Here is a 23,283-nt window from a genome sequence, read left to right on the forward strand (position 1 = left end):
ATAAAAGTAACCAACTGGCCTAGTTTAGATACCTAATATTCACTGGCTAAATGTATATGAGAGAAATCTCTGATCATAATTAAGATAGATTAATTCAAACAGTTCCAAAAAAAAAATTCAATAAAATGACGTGGAGGAGTAACAGTCTTTTAATGAAAAAAAACTCAAACACATTAAAGTATAATTTTGTAAGACCCATCAAAATAAATATAAAAATTAATCATAATTCTCATTATCGACGCGTCACCTAGGAGATGGTCTGCTCCTAGAACTCTTTTATTTTTTTAATAGGTAATCATAGGAAAAAATAAAATCCTAAATGAAAGAAAATGCAGGGAGAAAAAAAAAACCAAACCAACCAACAGACCAAGAAAAAAAATAAAATTCCCAACACAATGTTTTTATCAATCTGAATATTTTGGCCAAGAAGCTGTATAACCAAAATCTGGTAGTTTGGACCACTTCTACAATTACTTTTCATCTACACTAATTGTCATATTTCTGTGATTTCATCACTTTGAGTTCTAGAATTCTTTTTTAGATGTAACAAAAGAGTGAGACTTCAAGCGTATTATTTTCTGGTGAAGAAAACTGGTTCCTTGGAGAAGGCATTTTCGACACTCTACCCAGAAAGATGAGCCAGGGACTCATTGCTCCTGGCCAGGTGTTAAGGAAGGCTTGTATGGAATGTCTGATTTCAGCAAGTCAGTAGCTTGCAGTAGGATACGTCTCAAAAAGATCAATTTATCAAGGTTAGCTATGCTACCAATGTTTCATGATAGCAAAAGTCCTCCAACCTTTTTTCTAGGTGTCTGCACAGCTTGTGCATTTAAACAGGATATGTTCGGATTTTTTAAAATCATCCCTTCAGCTTAAAATTTAAAAATCTGAGTGACATATAGATTTATGACAAAGATCTTCACATAAGACAGTGATGTAAAGAACCTTGAAATTATCTTTTTTTAGCCCAGAGGAGAAAATAAGTGCTATTAAAAATATTTCCTGAGATTAAAATAGTTTCACATATGTGTTTGGGTTTATGTACCTTCCTATATTTTTACTAGACAAATGGCTGAATAAAAGCACTGTAGTATACTGAAATAATTTCTTTTTTTTTCAGCTTGAGTGGATGACAAAAAATTTATATTCGCTAGTCAAGATAATTTTGAGTTTCAGCTAATGTTACAGACAAATCTGTTTTATATAAGAAATCAAAGAACAGAAATCTAAGAAAAAAATCCTGAATTACTAACTTCTAAAAATGGACTTCGTAAGAACTAGCAGTTCTGCAAATAATTTTAAATTTAAATAATTAAGGCAAGATTTTATTTGGAAAAAATATATTAATGAAGTATTTTTTTCTTGAAAGTTTCTGTTGCAGTGATATATGTCAACAGACATAAGTGAGAATATCTTCTTTTCTTATAAAAGTCTTTATGCTAGCTACACCTACTTTATTTACAATTGTGGAGGCAAAATGAGAATCACATCTACTTTCTCAGTAGATAATTACTTTTATTTCCTAGTTTCATTCTAAGGAGCAGGGATTTTCACATTCAGAAGCTTTGTGTCATGATTTTAGCAATTTGACACCAACTATGTTAAAGAAAGTAATTTTATACACACTTGAAATTTTACATTACTATGGACAGAAATAAAGGCAATGTTTGCATTTTTCTATATTAAATAAAAACAAATGAATATTATTAGTAAAAATAACTTCATACAAAAATGAGACTTTAAAAAATGAAGTTACAAGATAATATTTTCTCTTAATTACACCCAATCTTGATTTAGTAGGTATAAAAGCATGTTTGGATCATCCAGCAACTGAAAAAAAAATTGAAGACATGGGTATGAAATATGTATTTTAAATAATTGCATTGAGTAAAATTTTTAAGGGTTGTAAACTATATATATTGTTACTATACATATAGACTTTTTTTGTTACTGTTAAAAAAATCACTGGCAACTTACAAACTATGTTGAATTATAAATGAAATAATTGTGTCTACAGAAAAAACAATAACCTCGATAATAGATTTTAATTACTTAGTGGGGCATTGCGAAATGCATAGAGTTTGAAGACTTTTTGCTATGTCTCATCTTAAGGACCCTTTTATGATTTACTTTGACTCTCAGAGAAAAAGAAAACAAACCAAAAAAAGAAACAACCCACACCAGATTTTTTTTTTAAAAAAGACATATTTTCATGCTATACTTTTTTTCTTGTTACACAAAAATTTGGAAATTCCATGTAGAATCAAAATTCGGAAAGGAAATTAAAAACACCTTGGTTTTCTTGATTTGTCCTGACTTATTTTTCAAAGCTTTGTTATTCAAAATGTCTCTAGGTACCCAGATTCATCCTGAATTTTTGTCTTGCATTCACTTTTTAAAGGCAGAGTAGTCATCACTGGAATCTTGGAGAAACAAGGTAACCCTGCCAAAACTTGATGTTTGACTCAACATTTTAAGAGTACAATAAAAAATTGTGCTGTTTGTAAAACCATTAATGTCCTGTTTTCTGCTACAGGAATTATGACAGGTTGCCACAGAGAGAAGAACAGAATTCATTCATTGAATGAATGAGATCAGTTCCATGCAATTTCTTGTTATGACCCCCTCTTGAACAGAGAATAGATGGGATGTTGGAGAAGTAAGTTGAAAATATGGATACAGTCCCTTAGCTCTGCATACAGTAGGTTTTGGAAAGAAGATGTACTTGAAAGAGGCTCAAGATAGTCATGGAAAAATGAAATCCAGTCAGGATTGGGAAGACAAGTAGACTGGGATGGGAACCCCAAATAAGGAAACAATGCAACCTTAATACTGTCTCATTCTGATATGGTATTAATTACAGACTTTTTTTCTACCTTACGCCCTCCTCATTCAGGCCAAAGGACAGTGACTCAGGATACTGCAGCTATTCAATGATTTGTTTTATCCTCACTGTTCAGTGTGTGTCCCTTGGTGTTATTTACTGCATGCTATTGAAACCCCTCTCTGTATACAGAATTATTAATTTCCTCATAGACTCATTCCAACCTTCACTTCAGCTGATTCAGCCCTTAGCTATATTCAGTCCCTGCCCATTAACTAAAATATACCTACTGATTTACTCTTTTCCCAGCTCTCCCCCTCAAATCATTCTTCCAGCCCCACTAAATTGTTCACAGAGACTGGAGCTGCTGACTCCCAGAGCTGTAAAGGAGTGAGCCTTTTTATTTTATTAATGTTCAATAATGGGTTTATTAATGCTCAGTAGGTATTTCATTTCATTGGTTTATGTTTCCTCTTAAGAGCACACACTCTGTCCTCCTGAGCTGTTTTGTGTTTTGTGTTGGCTGTCTAGCAGAGAAGTTCATTTGTCCTGTGCCATTACTGCCATCTGCCTTGTCAGGCCTTTCTTGAAAATGAAACTGTGTCTGAACAACTTTGCCCTTGGTTAAATAAATAAGCCATAACTGTAGCTGGAACATCATTATCTGAGTATGAGTCTGAAGGTCTTAGGATTTATTAGGGTGATGCAGCCATTACCATTGAAACTTGGCTTTATTGTATTCACCTTGCTGCGTAACAGCATCTGTGCAGCACTTGTGATGCTACTGGGAAAAGGCTCTACAACTGCAACTCTGTTCTAAAAAAATTCTTACTCTTCCACATAAACACCCCCTTAGTCTTCCTTACTTTGTTAATCTCTGTCCTTGGATTCTTTGTTTTGCCTGTTTGAACTCCTTCCAGCTCACTGACTTCTAAGCAGAAAGCACTGAAAGATACCAAGTGTGGTGTGTGCAAGTGACAACACAGATGGTATTTCTGAAAAGAGAAATTAGGGATGGAAAACTGTAACAACCATCTAGTACCAGAATTACTTATGAAAAGAGGAAACATATTCTCAACTAATTATGATAGTTTGTTTCAAGTCAGTTAATCTTTAAAATTATTAATATTTTATCTATATTGTCAAGTTTAATTGTAGGACTCAAAGACCTCAAGAAGGAACAACAAATACTAATAATTATAACAATTCATTTCCATGCACCATATGCTGACCTAATACTGTACAATACAGATACAGTGAGATTCCTTGCCTTGACAGCAACACATTTCTAATTCTGTGCCTGAACTATTTTATTCACAATCTAGTCTCTACTTAACAACAAAAATAATTGACAAAGAATACTCTTTGAGCAAAATGAAGGTGGCACTGTACATCCTTTGGGAACCTTGTGTCTAGGTAAACACCAAACTCTAAAAACTAGGGAGACCAGAGTTCATGCATGGTAACTCAAGCTCAGTTGTTGTCTTTGAGCAAAGTCACAATATATATATAATACCCATAGTCATTCAGCTCTTGCAAATGGTATCAACACTAGGGGTTTAAGTCACATTTACTCTTTAAAAGAGTCCTTACACCTTCATTTTGCTAGGCAGATGTTGTGTTGAGGTACGCAACATTTTATACCAAGCAGGAGGAGTAGACTTCTGGCATGGATTTAAACACTGAATCCCACACCACACAAAACCAAAAACAAACAAGAGAAAAAAACCCTAACAAAAAAACAGGAACAAGAAAGCCAAACCAAATCGAAAAAGACCCAAACAAAACCAACCAAACAACAGTAACACTAACCATGAGTAAATTGTTAATATTTTTAATGAATTTTATGATTTACTTAAGTTTCTTTGGGGATTTTTTGGATCAGTTCCATGAAACAGATTTTCACCATTATGTCAAAACTTTAATTCCTTATCAGAAGCTTTCGATAATACTCAGAGTTGATTAACAGAAATTTTATACACCTGTATAATCAAGAAAAGTAAAAAACAAGGAAACATAAACACAGTCAGTGGAATAGGACCTTAGATCGTCCATAGAAAACTTCCTTTTATACGGTTTGATAATACTGTATCTATATGTGGATATGACTCAGTTGTGAATCATAAGCTTTCTTGAATGACAGAAAGCATCATACGGCTGTGCTAAATACATCTCTAGATGTTTAAATCTTTTCAGTTTTAAACATTTAAGCAAATCTCTTTTAAATAAAGTCATATACTGAAAATGGTGTCTGTTAGACATTTTTCTCTCAGTATTCCTGCTTATCTAATTTAATAAAATTGTGTAATTTGTTCAAGCCATCTTTTTCTCCTTTATTATTTTTCAGAATCAAATATTCTTTGCCTTTCCTTTTCCACAGACATTTGTATTTCTGAATATACAGATAACATTATGACTATCCTTTCTTCTTTACCTCGTCTTCCATTTGCCTTTTAGAATTTTCTTCTGAGTCAGAGGTAGGTGTGTTTTATAATAGGCTGCTGCTATCTTTACCACTTGTTTGCTCCAATATCATTTTTGTCAAACTGAAAACATGTTATATTCTTTGCAACCTTAAGATACCTCTGTATTTTACATCTTTTTCCATTTCATTTTTTTTTATCATTACTGTATGCTTTGTCATACTGTCCGTATTGAGTTTCTTTTGGTCAATGATACTTGCTTTCTTCCCAGAAGAAAATTCTATACTTTATGCTTTAATCAAATTAGTCTGTCCAAAGTAATTATTTGTTTAGTGATTACTTTCTAATTTCAAGTACCTCATCCTTTCTTTTCCTGGCTAGCTGCCTTCAACCTTGTTAAACATGCTCTGTTTGAAATAATAGCCCTTTCTGGTTTCTTTTGCTGTGTTTGTTCCGTTTCTTCCACTGTCTAACTGTTCTTTAAACTTGTTCTTCAGCAGATATTTTTCTTTCTCTCCATCAATTAAAGAATTATCTCTCTCTTATCCCATGAAAGTGTCTTTCACATTAAGGCATGTATTTATGCTTCAAGAGAAATTTAGAATTGTTTAAACAGAGATCATAATCTCTGTCTCTCTCTACTCCTACCAGTTTAATGTTTTATGCAGTTCTGCTGATGTACTCTCATCTGATGCTCAGGTTGTTGACAGTGATTGTAAACAGAATCAGGTCCAATGTTAATGACTAAAGGATATCCTCATTTCAGGCACTGAAATGAGACTGATCCCTTTCCCTATTTTCTCCTTGTTTCCACTCTTGGAGATGAGTGTGACATTTTCATTTTTGAGGACATCAGGATACTTTTATCTTTCAAAGACAACAAAGAGTAGTTTTGTAATGATGTCAGCAAAGTCCTTCAGAACTCATGGTTTCATCCTATCTGACGCATGTCAGGGCAAAATGTGCCATTTAGATGTCCAATTAATTTGAAATTCCAGCATTTATACTTGTGTTGCTTTATTGCCAGCTATTTGTACTAAACACACAGTACTTTATCATATTTTTTCTTTCATTTTCCTCCCTTTTTTCCCCTTTTATCCCCCCTTTTTTAAATTATCTGTCAGGTTTTATTTATTTATGACTGACAATTAAAAGATAACTGAGCAATTAAATCTTTTTTTTCTACTACTGTTACACTTGACTTCTAAACAGGAACATGTTTTATGTTCTAGGTCAAACAATATAACTTATAAGAAACAGCATGTGATTTTCACATAGCTGACCCTACTGCTTTTCTGTATTCCATGTTTTGCTTTTCTACTGTGCTCTTACTACAGTGATTACTTGTTATAACACTTTTTTATATTTATCTTGTTACTATTTGTGGTGAAAACCAAAAATATATGAGTTGTCAGTAGCTTGCATTCTCAGTAGTAATTTAGGCTTTATTTCTATCTATTCACACTATGTAGATTTGGCATTGATTATTGTACTAAACTCTTTATAACAGAATATTTTAAAAAATTAGATTATAGTATTTTCCCTTATGTAAGTAGGTCAAATAGTACATAAGAATAGGAATATGTCTTACTGAATCCTGAAAATATCATGAAATAATAGAACAAAAATGCCAAATTAAACAAACAAACAAAAACCAAACAAAAACCCAAATCAAAACAACAACAAAAGAAGGAAAAAAAAAAAAAAACCACAGAAGAAAACTTCTTAACTTGGTAATAATAGAATAAATAGTTCACCAACCTTCAGTAACCCATCATTTTAAAATGTTTATTATGAAGTCCTGTCCCTACTAAAAAGTCAAAATCTCTGTGCCAGGAATGGAGTTGCAAAACTGTAGAAGGTCAAAAGGTATTAGAACTTGATTCACGCTATAACCATACATATTTCAAGGATCTTTGTTCTCTCTGAGACTGTTTGGTATTTCAGCACATAGGAAAAAAGTAATTTACCTTTTAAAAATGTGCTGTTACCTATGCTTAAAGACAAGCACAGAAAAAAATTATAGATGCACCCTGCTGAACCCTCACTGAAGTACCAAAACTGCAAGCGTGGCCGCTTCAGATTTTTTCTATAATCAGTGGAAACCTAAAAAGGACAATTTAGTGAGCTGAAATATCCTCTGGATTGTTTATCTATGTTCATTTTTTGTAAATGACATGGAGAACATCTGGCCTCCCATTAAATGCATTCAATTTGAAAAATTAAGAAACTTTAGATGTCAAAACTGTTACTGAGGAATCTAAATGTCATCATAATGGTTAAACATTTTACCCTATCTTTTTTGCAGACCCACTTTCCTATAAAACTCTATTTAGTTGATTAACACTACAGCAAACTACATTTTGTGGTACTGGATCAATTCCATGTTTTCATTGCCACTTTATTTTACATCTTTATACATTTTATAATTAAAACACTTTTATTGAATCTGCTCTTTTAGTTCATAAGTATGTTAAATAGTGAATAACTCTCTAGTACAGAAACTCCTTGAACACATTCTGTCGACATGCACACGGAATTTATCATGCAGATGTTTGTATTAAACAACTAAGCAAATAAAGAAATGCCCCAGAGTCTCTTATCATAACACTGAACTGTCATACCTCATTTATTGTTATATAATTGCAAAGATTGTTTATCCATTCTTGCTCTATTTATTTAACACTACCTTCTGTAATGTTCAAGGTCACAGTGGCAGAAGAACTAGATTTCTAGAATACTTCTAGTAAATTGGACAAAAATATCTTACTGCAATAAAAACTTTTGAAAGCAAAAGTAATATTCCCTTGAAATGGGGAAGTTACATTGCAAGTAGAGGTTTAGTATAGGTATATTATCACTAATGGGATGACTTTTATCTTATATGAATTGCAGACATGGTTTTTGGCAAAAAATAACTTTTATTTAGCATCAATCCTGTTATTACCTTAGGGGCGGTATTTTTAAGGTTTTTTTCTTCTTGTTTTAATGTTATCAGTGTCATATTTATTAATTTTTAATCTTCACATATAAACATTCCAAAGGAATGTGAAATGTCTCCAGTTATTTTCATTTGCTTTGTGACTACTTGTACAAGAAAAATAGTTTCATTTAACTTACAAATTTTTTAGAACTGAATGTGAGCAGTGATTCTGATACAGAATAAGTTTAAGTTCTTAGTATAAAAAGGAGTAAGACTAAAGGTCCATCTAACCTTTTTGGTTTTGACATGGCAGCTAAACCCAAGTATCTAAGTAACATAAGGAGAAGAGGGCAAGGATATATGACACTTTAATATATGTATCTTAGACTCTATCCATTTCCAGATGGCATTTTCATGTAACTATCAATAAGCCCAACATGTTGCTACTGTGTAGTAACATAAAGTTAATATTTTTTAAACAAATATGAAGGTTAAATATGAAATTGGGAATCCCTCTTCCCACATGTTTCATTTTACATTACATGTTGAAATAATTTCACTTGCCATGAAATCTAAAATAACCTTGCCAGCAAATGCAGCCTTAGCATTAGCAGTACATGTATCTTCATTCTGCTCTTGAATCATATTTCAAAGAAGGAGTATCAAGTGATATAAAGTACTATGCCTATTTATTTGTTGACATCTCTGCCTGTAAAAATATTGCATGTCACAAGAATGAACATTAGATTTAATCATGCTTTTGTTTTGGTTTTGTTTACATATGTACTTCTGTATAGCAAGCACAGTGAGCACAGAATTAAGACAGACTTGGGTTTTTTACATAAAATACTAGGCAACATGGTCCTGACACTATGGTTTCCAGGACACTAACACACTGAGCATGTTTTTTTTTCCACTGTGATGAAACATTGAAAATAAAGGTATTAGGAACAAAGAAGCTGTCCTTTTAAATGGGATTAACCATGAAAACTCATCTTTCTCTCTGTTCCTACACAATGAAACTGAAGCAGTCAAAATGAAAACACTGTATTGGCAATGTAAAGTGTATTCCAACCTTTTCTACAGACCACAAAAATAACTTGAATTAAGATATTTGGTACTCTAGACCTCTAACCTTTTATTATTTGTCTTTCTTTGGTTTATGTTTTGTTTGGGTTTGGTGTGGTTTTTTTCCTTTTTATTTTAATATTTGTATTGCAAGGCCTTCAGGAGAGGTCAGTCCCTCAGCAGGTAGTTCCTTTATTCTGATGTTAGCCATCTAAAGGTTAGGTGTCTAGTGAGGTGTTCAACTCTAATGAAGAATGAAAGGGAGAGAGGGAGAGAGATGCCTCTACTGAATAGAGTTAAATCTAGGTGACTAAACTTTAAATGGTTGAAATTAGATCTGGTGAATTCCGTCCTGAAGAGTTTAATGTAGTGCCTGACACATTTTATTATTTATAGATGACTCAAATGTCCTGAGATACAGTTAATAAGAATGGAATAGTAAAATCTGGGCTGCTTAAGACAAGAACCATAGGATTCTAATGCTCTTTTGCCTATACTTGACTTTGCATTTTGATAGCAGACATAAGTTTGTCCACAATCCCTTGTTGATAAGGTGTTTAGTGCTTCTTGATATGTCCTCATTTGTATAAGAACAGAGAATTAGGCAACTAAAGATCCCATTATACACTTCATTAGACTAGTTCCTACTATTATGGCTTCATTCCAGCTTGGGGGAATAGGTTTTGTCTACCTATATTTCCTGGGGTTTCAATTGGATGTGCTATATTTCCAGACTTTCTGCCTCAATTTCTTATGTGTGTTCTTCAGTCCTTGCTGCATTTCAGTGGTAGGTGAAATGAACGTTAATAACACTTACCACTCTCACAGGCTGAATGAACAAGTCCTATACAACACCCAGAGTTCCAGTGATGAGAGAGCCTACAAAAGTGAAGATATCATTAACTCATCCTTAGTCTTTGTCAGTGTTCACTTAGTCAAAGCATGTGGTGTTTTCTTTGTAGTGAAGCATTATGACATATTGTAAAGGATCAATAAAGTAAGCAAGTAAAAAAAATTATATAAAGACAATTTAAACAACTTTGTATGCAATATACAAGAAATGCAACACTATGGTGTTCTTTAAAAGATCATGGAATAAACCATGACCGCCAGTGGGGTCTATAATGGCTGCATCCAGCTTACTCCAAATTTTGGGGAACCGATGACAACATGGTGGCCAAGGGCTGTCTGGAAACAGTGACCCAGACCTCTTGGTGGTATGCAAATATGACTATAAGTCATTCATTACTCTGTAAATAGTGGACAGCTGAGGGCCTGTTGAGCTGTCCTGCACAGCCGTGAGCTGCATACCAGGATCTCTTCTTGAGTAGGGATGCCCCTCAAGGTTACTCCTCTAGGTTGAGAGATCCTTGCCACAACAGATTCCCGCTAAGTGATTAATAGCATGATAAACTTTGAAATCTTAGTTAAGTTATATACAGAATTGATTGTGCACATATAATCTTTGGCGCCATGACCACTTCTCTGAGAAGCCTGTTCCAGTGCTTGACCACCCTCTGAGGGAAAAACCTTCTTCTAATATCCAACCTAAACTTCCCCTGGCACAACTTCAGGCCATTCCCCTGTGTCCTGTCACTGGTCACCATAGAAAAGAGATCAGTGCCTGCACCTCCTCTTTCCCTCACAAGGAAGTTGTAGACTACAATGGATCTCCCCTCAGTCTCCTCCAGGCTGAACAAACCAAAAGACCTCAGCTGTTCCTCATACGGTTTCCCCTCAAGGTCCTTCACCATCTTGTTGCCCTCCTTTGGACTTGAATAATGGTAGAATTTAAGGACCAGGGGGACTATTAAATGGTTTAGTCTTATCATGAGATGATGCATTTCACCCAGTGTCACATATTAACAACAATATTTGGTTAGGTTCTAAATTCCTAACTTGTGTGACAGTAAACCACAGGAGCCATAGGCTCTATTTGCTTCTAAAGGGTGAATGATTTGTTGCTTTGGACTGCTGTAATAAATACCGTTAAATTTCTATTAGAATATTAACATGAGAACACCAGCACATGCACACTGGTGCACCTTCGCTCTCTGCTTGGATGGTAAGCGTTACCTAAACTGAAGAAAATATTCTACGGTATCCTGCAATCTTTTATTTCCCTCTCAAAACCTCAGCGTCTTTCCTGTGCCAGTAGTTAAAGATTCAAGATATCTGTAGCCTGAACCTTGTACACCATATCCAAGCTGCCAGATACAGAAAAGCTTTTGAGATCATACTGTCCTCTCCGACCATGTCCTGATCCCACATTCTCAAGCAGATGCACATTAGTACTTTCATCACCAATTTTCTTTCCCTCTGGTATCTCACAGTTACATCTCTTTCTGATTTGACAGGAATCACAGAATAGGAAACTGGAGAAACAGCCACTCTCTCACTGCAAAAATTAGGAAAAAAATAGTTTCTTTTTTTGTGTGTGTGTGTGTATGTGTGACATTTCTAGTGCCATAGGGAGTTACATTATCTGAAAAGATACTGAATCCTCTGAAACTGTTCTGAGAACACTGACATTGGCTACAAAGACTTAGTTAAAAAGAAAAATAAATCCCAGTAGTGCAAGAATGACATTTAGCTTAATTTACTTAAATCCCATCATTCAAAGAAAAATAACAAAAAATATGAAACTGAATAATCTTATAACTACATCCTGTAAAGTATTTTGTATGCATAAATTACTTTTGAAATCTGTGTTTCAAAAAAGATGCTAACCACATTGTGTCTGTGAGTGTTCCTGAACCATTCTATCAAAAGAGCTTATTTCATATCGAGGTGATGTTATAGGGTTTACAGCACAGAACTCAGTGATTTTCTCAAGATTCTCTCTCTCCTAAATGCACTATAGACGATGCTTACAACTTTAATCTCTCAGAGAAAACCTTACAGTCAGCCACACATGGCAAATTTCTCTATGTGAGTCTTATCCTCTGGGCCCAAAGTCTTCAGGCTAGAGCATGACCTAGAGTAAAGTGTTGCCTGCCTTAGCTTTGTCCTTTTGTCCAGGCACAGATGAATGAGATATGATTAAAATAGGTAATTTTAAGCTGGAAAACCTTCTGTGAATGAGCTATGAGGGAACCCAGGTGACTGCGTCACAAAGTTCTAAAATTATATGAAATAAATCTCACACAGGCTATCCATGAAGTGCAATCAACTGGTTTAGATCCTTTTTGCAGCTCCCTTCACAGTCACTGAGTTAACCAAAAAAATCCTTTCCCAGACTGCTGGCACGATGAGATGTAATTTACAATGACCTGTAAAAAGTGAAGAAAATTGATATTGTGTTTTTACAAGTGCTCCCAAGCTTCTTTTAAATTTTTTTAAGTAGTTTGAGAAGATAGCAAAACAACAAATCATTAGTGTACATAGCCCAGTGCCTCAATTTCCCCTACAACACTGTACATATTCAAAAATGAGAGGAATTCAGGAATTACTCCACTTTTCTTCTCTCATTTATCTATGGTTTCATTTCTGAATTTTAAAACCTCTTCATTATTGCTTTTCTCTCTTTCTTCTTCACCTGGCTCTTTAGTTGTACTGGTCCTTAAAGGATGATAGCTGGATTCCTACTTCATCTCTCTCACTTATACTTCCTTTATCTAGCCAGTGCAAGAACACCCTGACACAGCATGAAATAACTATCTCCATTAATTTCCAGCATATTAATCCTAAATGTAAATTAAACATACTGTGGTGCAAAGTGCCTTAAGAAGTATTGCCCCTCTCATAACTTTACAGTTATGAGTATGGAAGAACCTGGTGGAAAATTAGTCTCTAACTGGCTAGATAGTGACTTTTCTGAGCAAATGAAGTCTCTTTTATAGACTCCCTGTTCAGACTTTGCCAACATTTGTTTCCTTCTTTTTCTAGGAATATTTTATTCTTTGAAATCACAGTCCTACCTCCCTTTTTTCCAAAGTGATGTTGAGGTAAAATGTCTTCTTTTAGGGTGCAGCTAATATTTTAAATTTCTGATAGTAGTTATCAAATAACACCATAATACATATGAATACTAATAGGGCCTTTTGAGTTTTGTAGCATAAGTAACATGGAGAAACATACACATATTTATAAGAATACAGACATTTCACACACATACCCTGCAAATCAAACAACTAAAATATACAGATTGCATATGTTTAATTTCTGAAAATTATTTGAATGAGTACCTCTCATTTCTTCCATGCAGATTCCTAAAAAAAACCCTTAACAATGAAAGCGTAAGGTACAGACATCAAATCTCCCTCTTTTGTTTCATCACAGTCTCTGTCATTTGTGGACAATGCCAGAAACTAGGCCAACAAAAAAATTACATCACATCCTCTTTTACTGTCTTTAGATTCTTTTCGAGTTCTCTCATGAACAATTTTAGAAAATCTGTTTCAGGCTTTCCCATGTGACTGCATGGCTCCTCTGTTGGTCATTTTTTGCTGTTTTTCTTTCTGGTTGATCATAGTAAGGAAAATATTAGGAACTACTTTTCTTTTGAGTGAAGAAGAGACTAGTGACATAAAAATTTTATTAATAAGAAGGATTGTATATCATTGGTCTCCTCATCAGAAGTTCCTGGTATTTTCCTTATCGTGTGTTTCTGCAAGACTTAAAAGTACCATTAACTCTGGAAAATGCTTTGTATTACCGTTTTTCTCAGCTCATATAAAAACAATATAGTGCTGAATCTGTGAATATGCTGAACCTCAGATTTCATTACAGTACCATCTAGAAATATTTTCTAAGACAAACATGGATAATATACAATTAACTTCATACTCTTTAATACATCTTAAATAATTTTTCTATGAAGAGATAATTCAAATTTGATCTAGTACAGAATTTGTTCTTCAAAAATGAGCAAATTTTTTGGTTACAGAATCAGAAAATGAAATAACAAAAAATGAATAAAATGAACGCATGAACAAAAATTGTATAACAAAAGTAATGATTAGTAAAGGTAATGATTAGCAAAGGTAATGATTAAAAAGGTAATGATAATACTACTAGGAGAAAAATAGATTGGAGTTTTTAATGAATTGTAGGAATAGGTTCTTTCATGATAAGAAAAATACACAAAAGAATAGACTGTGCAATTTCAGATAACAAGAATGCTTCTTACATTAAAAAGAAGATTCATTTGGGGATTTATTTAAAACAAATAAGATCGATAAGCAAATACCAAATGGTCTAAGTAATTTTAAAAATTACATAAGGAATTGTTTCCAAAAGTTCAGCCAAGAGAAGTTGCCATTTTACCATACTCAAGTGGGATGCCTTCCTGCTTTGAAATCAGACACAAAATCAAGTACTTCAGATGGAAACAAAATTTTGTTCTCATTTTGACTATATTAAAACACAGAACAATAATTACTTTCACTTTCTGTTTAATTTTTGTTCATTTTCTCAGGTAGCCCTATATGAATAAAATTTCACAGTGAACATATCTTTTTTCAATACAATGAAGCATATTTCAGGAATACATTAGAGAAGGACCCAAATGTTTAAGAATAATTTTAAAATTGATAAATGGGGATAAACTGATTTGAAATGTATTGAAATTATTTACTTTCTACTTCTGTCCGCTCTAACATATTCGATATAGGCAGTTAGTGTCTGTTTCTATTGCCCTCATTATCTGAACCTGGTCAGAGTCTAATGGGTAGCTTGCTAAGGCAATAAACAGGAAAACAAGTTAAATGTCCAGTCAGTCAAAAAACTGAATACTGTAAAGATCAATGTAGAAGTACACTGTTATAATTCATAGAACATATGAGGCAATAAAATTATTGTAAATCAGTTGTGAGACCATTATTATAACTGTGAGAAAGCAGCGCACTGTAGTTCTGCATGACTGCAATGAGAATGAGAAATAATATTAAGTTTAAACAACTCTGGATCCATGTAGATTCAGATTCATAATGTAAATCTGTTCATTCGGACAAAGGTAATACAGGACATCATATCTTTTGTTCAGAGGAAGAAGAATGCCCCATTAACATTTTAGACTTCCAGTCCCACTGGAGTTGGTATAGTCTGTTGAATCTAACTGAATAAATTCTCTATGCAGTCAATGAACAGGCAGACAACTGATGATATGCAGGGGTGAATAAACCAATCCACATAATTTTGATGCTTTGCCTTTCCACTTAATGTATCTTTTCTTTCAAGGCCTTCAGAGGATGCTGTTTGTATTTGTTTTCTACTTTTCCTCTTAGAGTACAAAGGATCACAGGAAATCACAGAATTATAGAATTGTAGAATGACTTCGGTTAGAAGGGACCTTAAAGATCAGTTGATTCCAACTCCTCTGCCATGGGCAGGGATACCATCCACTAGATCAGGTTGCTCAGGATCCCATCCAACCTGGCCTTGAACACTTCCAGAAATCCACTTCTCTGGGCAATCTGTTCAGTGCCACACTACCCACTGAGTGAAGAATTTCTTCCTAACATCTAATGTAAATCTTCACTCTTAATTTAAAATCATTCCCTCTTGTCTTATCAGTATCTGCCTGTGTAAAAAGTTGTTCTTCCTCTTTTTTTTCTACCTTTTTTTTACTCTTTATGTACTGGAAGGCTACTATAAGATCAATCCCTGCTCTCTTATATGTAAACATCCACTTAGGATCTTGGTCCTTCTAGGAGACAGGCACAGACTGGAGAAGCATGACTGTTCTTACCTAATACTTGTAGAGTGAAAGCATCCACTCATGGAATAAGAACCTTCCTTCTAATGTATGAGGTTGAGAAAGACACAGTTTAGCTTTCCTATCCTACAGGTATCTTCTCCATTAGGTCATGAATATCATAAGTAAAGATATTTCCGGTGCACCCTGGGATGATAGGATTAGAGATAGTTGGGAACAGAGAAACAAATAAAGAGCAAATTATGCCAGAGGATTTACCTAGAGGAGAGGAACACTTAAAATTCTGGATCCATGTCTGCAATTTTATTTTCTTATTTTTTCAGTGATGATCTTATAGGAAATACACTTGGTTCAAAAGTTCCATGAGTCTGAACTGCTGTATTGAGTAAAATACATCAAGTGTACTTTACGTGAGCAAAAGAAAAATGCTTTATATATATGGAGATGAGAATTTAACATTGGTCAAATATAAAATCTGAATGGTTTTACTAGTTCATTTAAAATTACATTAACACCTGTAGTCCAAATTTTCTGCCTGTTGCAATTATTTCTCATTAATAATACAATTTCAATTATTATACACAAACCTGTTAATATCTGCCCTTTCCTGTGGTGTTATGGCCACTCTTTCAAGTACTCTCAAGCTGAGGTCAAGGTCTGTCTTCCCCAGATGGGTGGTTACACTGAGACATCAGTGCCCTGAGTTTTTTGCTAGAAGAAGGACATTGATGGTGAAAGTTATTGCCCCCTCCATTTTAGCTCATCTTGGAGTTACTTTCCTTGTTTCAAATTGTCTGCTGCTGGCATACATTTCTTGTCGGTCCATGAGTTTAATTGTACAATGATTACTGTTTTTTAAAGCTTTACCACATATACCATATTTGTAGGGTAAAAGCAATTGCACACAGCTAAGGTACAGATAAAATCAAGACAGGCATTTGTTACCATCTCATTAGATTACTTTTTGTCTTAAGAATAGACAGTCCAAAAAGCCTTGCTACGTTCTGCAAGTCAGTGTTATTAAACCAATAAAAAACTTGTGTCTGTGACCAGTAACAACAACACACGACCACAGATCTGCAGAAATCTGAGCAGACTTGACGACAGATTTCTCTACTGTATTTAAACAAAATTACCTCTGCAAAGATAACAGAGTCAGAATTTAAAACTTCTATATGGGATTTAAGTGCATGTAGCATTATTTAATTGACTTTGTACAATATACGTTTTTTAATGAAACTGTGCAATGTCTAGGATGTAAAACTGCAAGAGCTCGCAAGTGTATAAGAGTAATTAGAATAATATGCTTAAAATTTATTAAGTCACTCTGAATATATCCATAGTACAGATAAAAACCTCCTTCTTAGCTAACACTTCAGATCAAACCTGATCTTTCCAATGAATCTTGATTACTCTCCTTCATTCAAAGGCTTTAGGAAACTTTATACCCATGTACAGGTTGTTTACAGTCAAACTGACTTTGCTATAATGCCTCAGAATATAATGTTGTAGTACTTTTTAGATAGATATTAATTATTTTAATAATGATGAATCATTATTTTAGGAGCCCTTCTTATAATAGTTCTCTTAAATTCACTTGTTGCTGCTGTCTAGTCCTTGAGAGAGTCTGCAGAATTATCTCCCCCCTCTCTGGTCCCAGTTACTTTCACAGCTCCTCTGTGCGCCCTTTTTTTTTTCTAACAATAATCAGTTGTTCTCCCTAGGCTCTCCATTAGAAATTGTCCTCCAGAGTCATCAAGAGCAATCTTCCCAGTACATGAAAACCACCATTCTCTTTATTTGTGTGAATTGTATCTTCTATCTTAGATATGTTAGCATCTTTGAACTTCATCCTGTACTCTATCACAAATGAATGTATGTGTTTATATCAACATTTTCTGTGCATTTTTGATATAGATATCTATCATTTTGCTGCATATTGTTTTGACACAGAGCAGACATTGTATCATATTGACTTGCTTTTAAAAATAGCATTTTGACTTGAACAGCAAAATGAGGATGGATCAGATTTTGAATACATTTTTATAACTAGTTATAGCCCTTAGGGTAATTTATCTTAATCTCCATAGCTGAACCCTTTGCTGGCTTGTGTTGTTGGGGACAAATAATTTTATTCTCTGTTCAGAGTTTTGTCCAGTTAAATCATCATTGCATTGTTCTTCTAATAAGTTCTTCTTCCCTTTTAATTTTAAGATTGGTCTTGCAAGGCTATATTACCGAGAAGATAATCAAATCCAGTTAACTTAACATTCACCCATGGAGACACTGAAACATGAAGAAAAATCTGTTTGTTTTTTTTTCCAATGAACAAGACAGTCACAGGGTATTGAAAAGGAATGCCACCGACACTCCTAGTGAGACAAAAAATGATCTGTAATGTAGGAAAACAAATAAGCAAGAATTCTTTCTCTCCTACATTCTTTTTGTTCTTATAATAACCTTGAGATACCATCAGATCTTCTTTAAATAGCTAGTTTAAAAATAATCATGTATAGCAGTTTGAGTATTTTAAGTAAAAAATAGTCGTGGTTATATGCAATCACAGGTTTTAAATGTATCTTGGGTGTACTAAATTACATGATGAGATGATTCCTATTTCTTCAAAGCTAGAGAAAGCTTATCTGTGGAAAGGACATCAAAATACTTTTAGAATGAAAGTAAGAGTAAATTGCTAGTCCTGTAATAAAAATAGCAGCAAACTCTGGAAAATATAAGGAGGATATCTGATCTATTATAATAGAAGGAAACAGACAAACGGAAGAATGGGAGTTAGTCTTTCACCTAGGATAATAAACCAGCACCTTATAGATTAAATCAATGTTATTATTGTTGCTTTATAAGAGGGATTTTTTTTTTTATTGAATCAAACTTTAACTTCTGGCTAAGTCAAAGTTTTATATCTTGGATAAAAAAGGACAATCCTCCCCTCACCCTCAAGCCAAGACTCCCTTCCCAGAAAAGCCTTACCTGTTGCAAAATTTTTGCAGATAATATGAATTTTACACTTCCCATCTGTTTTTGACAAATAAAATTTTCTTTTTTTTTTTTTTTTGATGGACTGTATGAGTCCTCGGAGAAAACATTTACTTATAAAGTGTTCAATATAACTCGTATTTGTTCATATTTAGATTACATCAAAGTACCAGCCCATCTGTATGAACACTCTAGTATTCAATGATACAGATTTGAAAGACTGCTTGGAAAATATTTCGGTACTGTGCCATGGTCACTGAGTTGTTTCCTTTTCTTAACTTCCAATTCATAATGTAGGATCATAGGTTCCTAGGGTAATTCAGACTGGAATGCAGATCATTTAGGCCAACTCCCTGTTGAAAGCAGGCTCAAGTATGTGGCCATACTAGGCTGATCACTATGTTTTCAAAAAAGGTCTAGAATACATCTAAGGATCGAGGCTACTAAACCTCTTACATGTGCCCAGAAATATGTTCCAAGAGGACTTGTTTGATGATTTTCCTGAGAGGTGAAGTGAAGCTGATTGGCCTGTAGTTCAAAGATTTCTATCAGTCTCCATGATCCATGTTAACTGTTTGCCACAAATTGTGTTAATTTCCTCCTGGACTCTGGAGTGCCCTTTCTGAAAAGCCTTTGTCATTTCTACAATCCTCGCAGTAGAGATCTAAAGATATCTCTAGACTTCAGTGCTTTATTAAGTATCAAAAGTCTAAATCAAAATCCTCTTAAACATAAATAGGCTTTTAAAATTATGATTTTCTCTTTTGCTTAAAAGGGAGTAAGGGGAAGCTATGGTCAGATTTTATATATTTCACCCAAGTATCTTTAGCGTGGAAAGACTTCTTGCATTTTTGCCTTAGCTAGACTCATCTGACCAGATGTTCATCTGCTTTAATGTGATTGTCTACATTAAAAGAAAGTTAGCTTACACCAACTTAGGAGGCAATGAAAGAAGATAAAAAAAAATTGACACTTGACTTACAAAAAGAATAAAATAAAGAGTCCTTGTCCTTAACTTGTATAATAAGCTAATCAATATATATGTATTCAGAAGCCTACACTATAATTTAGAAAGGAATAATATCACTCAGAAACCTTAGAATAGTTATCTTTTTCCCCTGAAGTGTTGTATCACATGTTTCAGAGTAAGATTAATGAATAAAAGACAATAATTTAGCTGATGTTAGTTCAGACCATTTCCAGAAAAATCTTTTTGACCTTAGCTTTGGTTCAGATTTTCCAATGAAGCATGAAGGTTAATAGATCTTTCAAATATTTTCTATTGTAAGAAGCTCTAAATGAAAACAGGAAAAATGCAAGATAATTATATATTTTTTTTAGGAAGCTGTGGGAAAGAAGGAATTTCAATATGAGTTTACCATCAGTGTAAGACAGTTCTCTCTGTATTGGACATGATGAGATAAATCATCTGGATTAATAAAAAAGAAAAAAAAATCACTCTCATGGGTATATATTATTTGCCTGGTGGAAACAGAAGGGATGGTGGACTGTTACTTAAAAGATTAAATAAAAATAGAACCTGAAAAAAATCTAATAAAGAGAATATACAGGTATCTTGTACATGTTAGTGAATAGTTTCCCCCTACTGATATATAAAATGAAATGTAAATTGTTTATGGCTATTTTTCAAGGTAATGTTCATATCTTTTTTTATTTATTTATTTTTCAAATTATTCCATCTGTTTCAAAAACAGAGATTTTGGGATGCAAATAATCCTTGTTCACAGTGACATTAAAATGAGATTACGAACACCTATCAACCAAGGAGTGTGAACCTGTGAGGCCAGATTAATAGTTTTCCTTTACACAGATGAAGAACAACATTTTAAACTCTGACCAATTTTTCTTTTCCAGCCATGATTTCAATCAAGGAAGCAAAGGCAATGTGATTATTACCTATTGTAGCTCTACTCAGTAAAGAAGGCACACAAACAAAATGGGTTCACTTACCCAGTTTAAAAAGTTGACGAGATGTGAGCTCATAGTTTCATAGAATGTCCTAATTAGGAAGAGATCCAGAAGGATCTTCGAGTCCAACTCCTGACTCCACACAGGGCAAAATAGAAGTTAAATCATGTTTTTAAAATGTTTCTTGAACACTGACAGTGTTTGGGCCATGATCAGTTCCCTAAGGAGCTTGTACCGGTACTCGACAGTCCCTTACCATAGAAGTTTTTTCTAATATCTAATCTGAACTTCCCCTGTCAAAGCTCTAAGTCAATCCTTTGTGTCCTGTCACTGATCAGCAGAGAGAATAGATCTGTACCTGCCTCTGCTCCCCTTCATATGGAAATCACAGACAGTAATGGGGTCACTCCCCAACCTCCCCACCCCCCCACTCCCCCACCAGTCTTCTCTTTTTTAAAACAAAACTCATATCCTCAGTCGCTCTTCATAATTTCTGTCCTCTAGACATTTCACCATCTTTGCTGGAGGTGATAATGATGTAGAGGATAAACTGGTCTGACCTTGGTGACTTCTCTAACATAGATGGATGTCCCTGTTCTTTTAATTCCAGAGTCTCACACTGGTTGTGTGAGGACAACTGGGAAGACAGGGTAGACAAGGAGGCGGTTCTCCCACTGTCCCAGGCAGACACTTGTTTCCGTTCAACTCTATCCCTCAAGTCCCTATCTTGAATTCATTATGCATGAAAATTTTATGTATAACTGTAACTCATATCTACAATATATAAATAGACACACTTTTTTGCATGAGTATATATAACACGGTAAAATCACAACAGGTTCTTCGTGGGAAAAAGAAAAAAATTATTCTGGTGTTTACCATTCTACTGGATCATTAAAAATAAACTTGCATGATATATAATTATTTTTAATATGTAGTGTAATATGTAGTGTAGTCCATGCATATTCTTTGATTACTCATAAGCTCAGAGAATTCAAAGACACTTTTTTTTTCTCCAAACTTATAAAGAAATATTACTCTTGATGTCCTAATGATTCAGAGTTTATCTCCCTTTAGTTTTATGGATTTTTTTTCTTTCTCTGCAATTCTCTGGTCAATTCCACATGCTTTTTGGGGTTGCTTATAAAAACCAGAATACAAATAAAAGGTCATCTTCCTTAGAGGAAACAAAATTTCAGAATAACTAGGGAAACAATACATTTATATGAAGTATAAATTTCAAATATCTCTGCACTAGTTCTCCTTCATTTTCTTCTTTTTTTCCCTTTGGCTTGTAATTGATACATTTGTAGTATTTTTGTAGTACAAATTACTATACTAAGTAGAAAGTGACAAGACTGGACTGACCTAGACATTGGAATCGGCGTTTCAGGCTTCACTCCATTAGCAGGTTAGAGAAAAAAAACACGAAAGGTACATTTTTATATAATTCATCCCGCAGAGAGTTTAATGTAAAAACATAGATGAAAAATAAAAAGTAATTTCAAAAAGATTTAGTAAAGTAGACTTTAGTATTTTTCCTTAAAATAAATATTTATATTCTCATTGACTACAGTAATGCATTTTCCATAAACATATTCTGGCAGTAAATCTATCTAGAATGTGTTAGATTCTGAATATATCTGAAACTTAGCTGACATCGTTGGCATTAAAACGCTCAGTCTATTTTCTTTCTATATTTTTCTTTCTAAAAGAAAAAAAGATAGTTAAAATGAAAAAGCAAGTGGAAAAAATATAAATGGAATGTAACTCATGCAGAATATTTTCTGTATAGTCTAAACATATGTAATTACAGCACAGCATCTGTAAGCTTCCATTAGAGTCAAACGAGATATACTAGTATGGAAAGGTTTTCATCTGCAAATTGCTGCAGCAATATGACTTTATTTTGTCACTTATTTCCAACATGACTTTGTCACTTATTTCCAACGGAAGAAGGTGTATAAACATTGATTGCTCTGCCTTCGATGTCTTAAACAGGTTACAAAAGATTTTTCATACAAAAAGTGGGCTTTTGGGGGTCTCTGCAGTTACAGTTCTGGGAAATGTAGGTCATACATGAGAAATGTTAATTAGACAGGGAACTACAGAAATATTTTGAGCATTTTAGCTCCATCATAGCCATCTATTACAGAAGGAACAAGTTGATTTCATTATTTGTTGAATTAAAAAATATTGCAGCACTCTAACCTTGGGCTATCATTTCCATAACTGGCTCTTGCATGCTATGTACTAATTAACACATTCATCAAATTATTTTTCTTTAAAAAAATATTTTAATGCAGCATCTACTATAACCTGCATATGAACATTTCACTTCTTATTGTACCTTTATTCAAGTGGTCAGATTATGGAGAAAACTTACTCTTTTCATAACCAAGATTTCACTGAGCAATGTAGTTCATAAAGTCATTTAAAGGGAGAAAACAAAAAGAGGGACATC

General features: G+C 33.9%; 1 long non-coding RNA gene across 1 annotated transcript; it reads right to left on the reverse strand.

Annotated features, from left to right (window-relative positions):
* Positions 1 to 1,781: 1,781 nt before the first annotated feature.
* On the reverse strand, positions 1,782 to 20,868 carry LOC116783272. The gene is made up of 4 exons (XR_004355596.1): positions 20,808 to 20,868; positions 16,484 to 16,607; positions 10,056 to 10,117; positions 1,782 to 1,830 (listed from the first exon to the last, which is right to left on the reverse strand). It is a non-coding gene; the product is annotated as an uncharacterized LOC116783272 (long non-coding RNA).
* Positions 20,869 to 23,283: the final 2,415 nt, after the last annotated feature.

This window comes from Chiroxiphia lanceolata, chromosome 2, assembly GCF_009829145.1.
Source record: "Chiroxiphia lanceolata isolate bChiLan1 chromosome 2, bChiLan1.pri, whole genome shotgun sequence".
Lineage (NCBI taxonomy): Eukaryota > Metazoa > Chordata > Aves > Passeriformes > Pipridae > Chiroxiphia > Chiroxiphia lanceolata.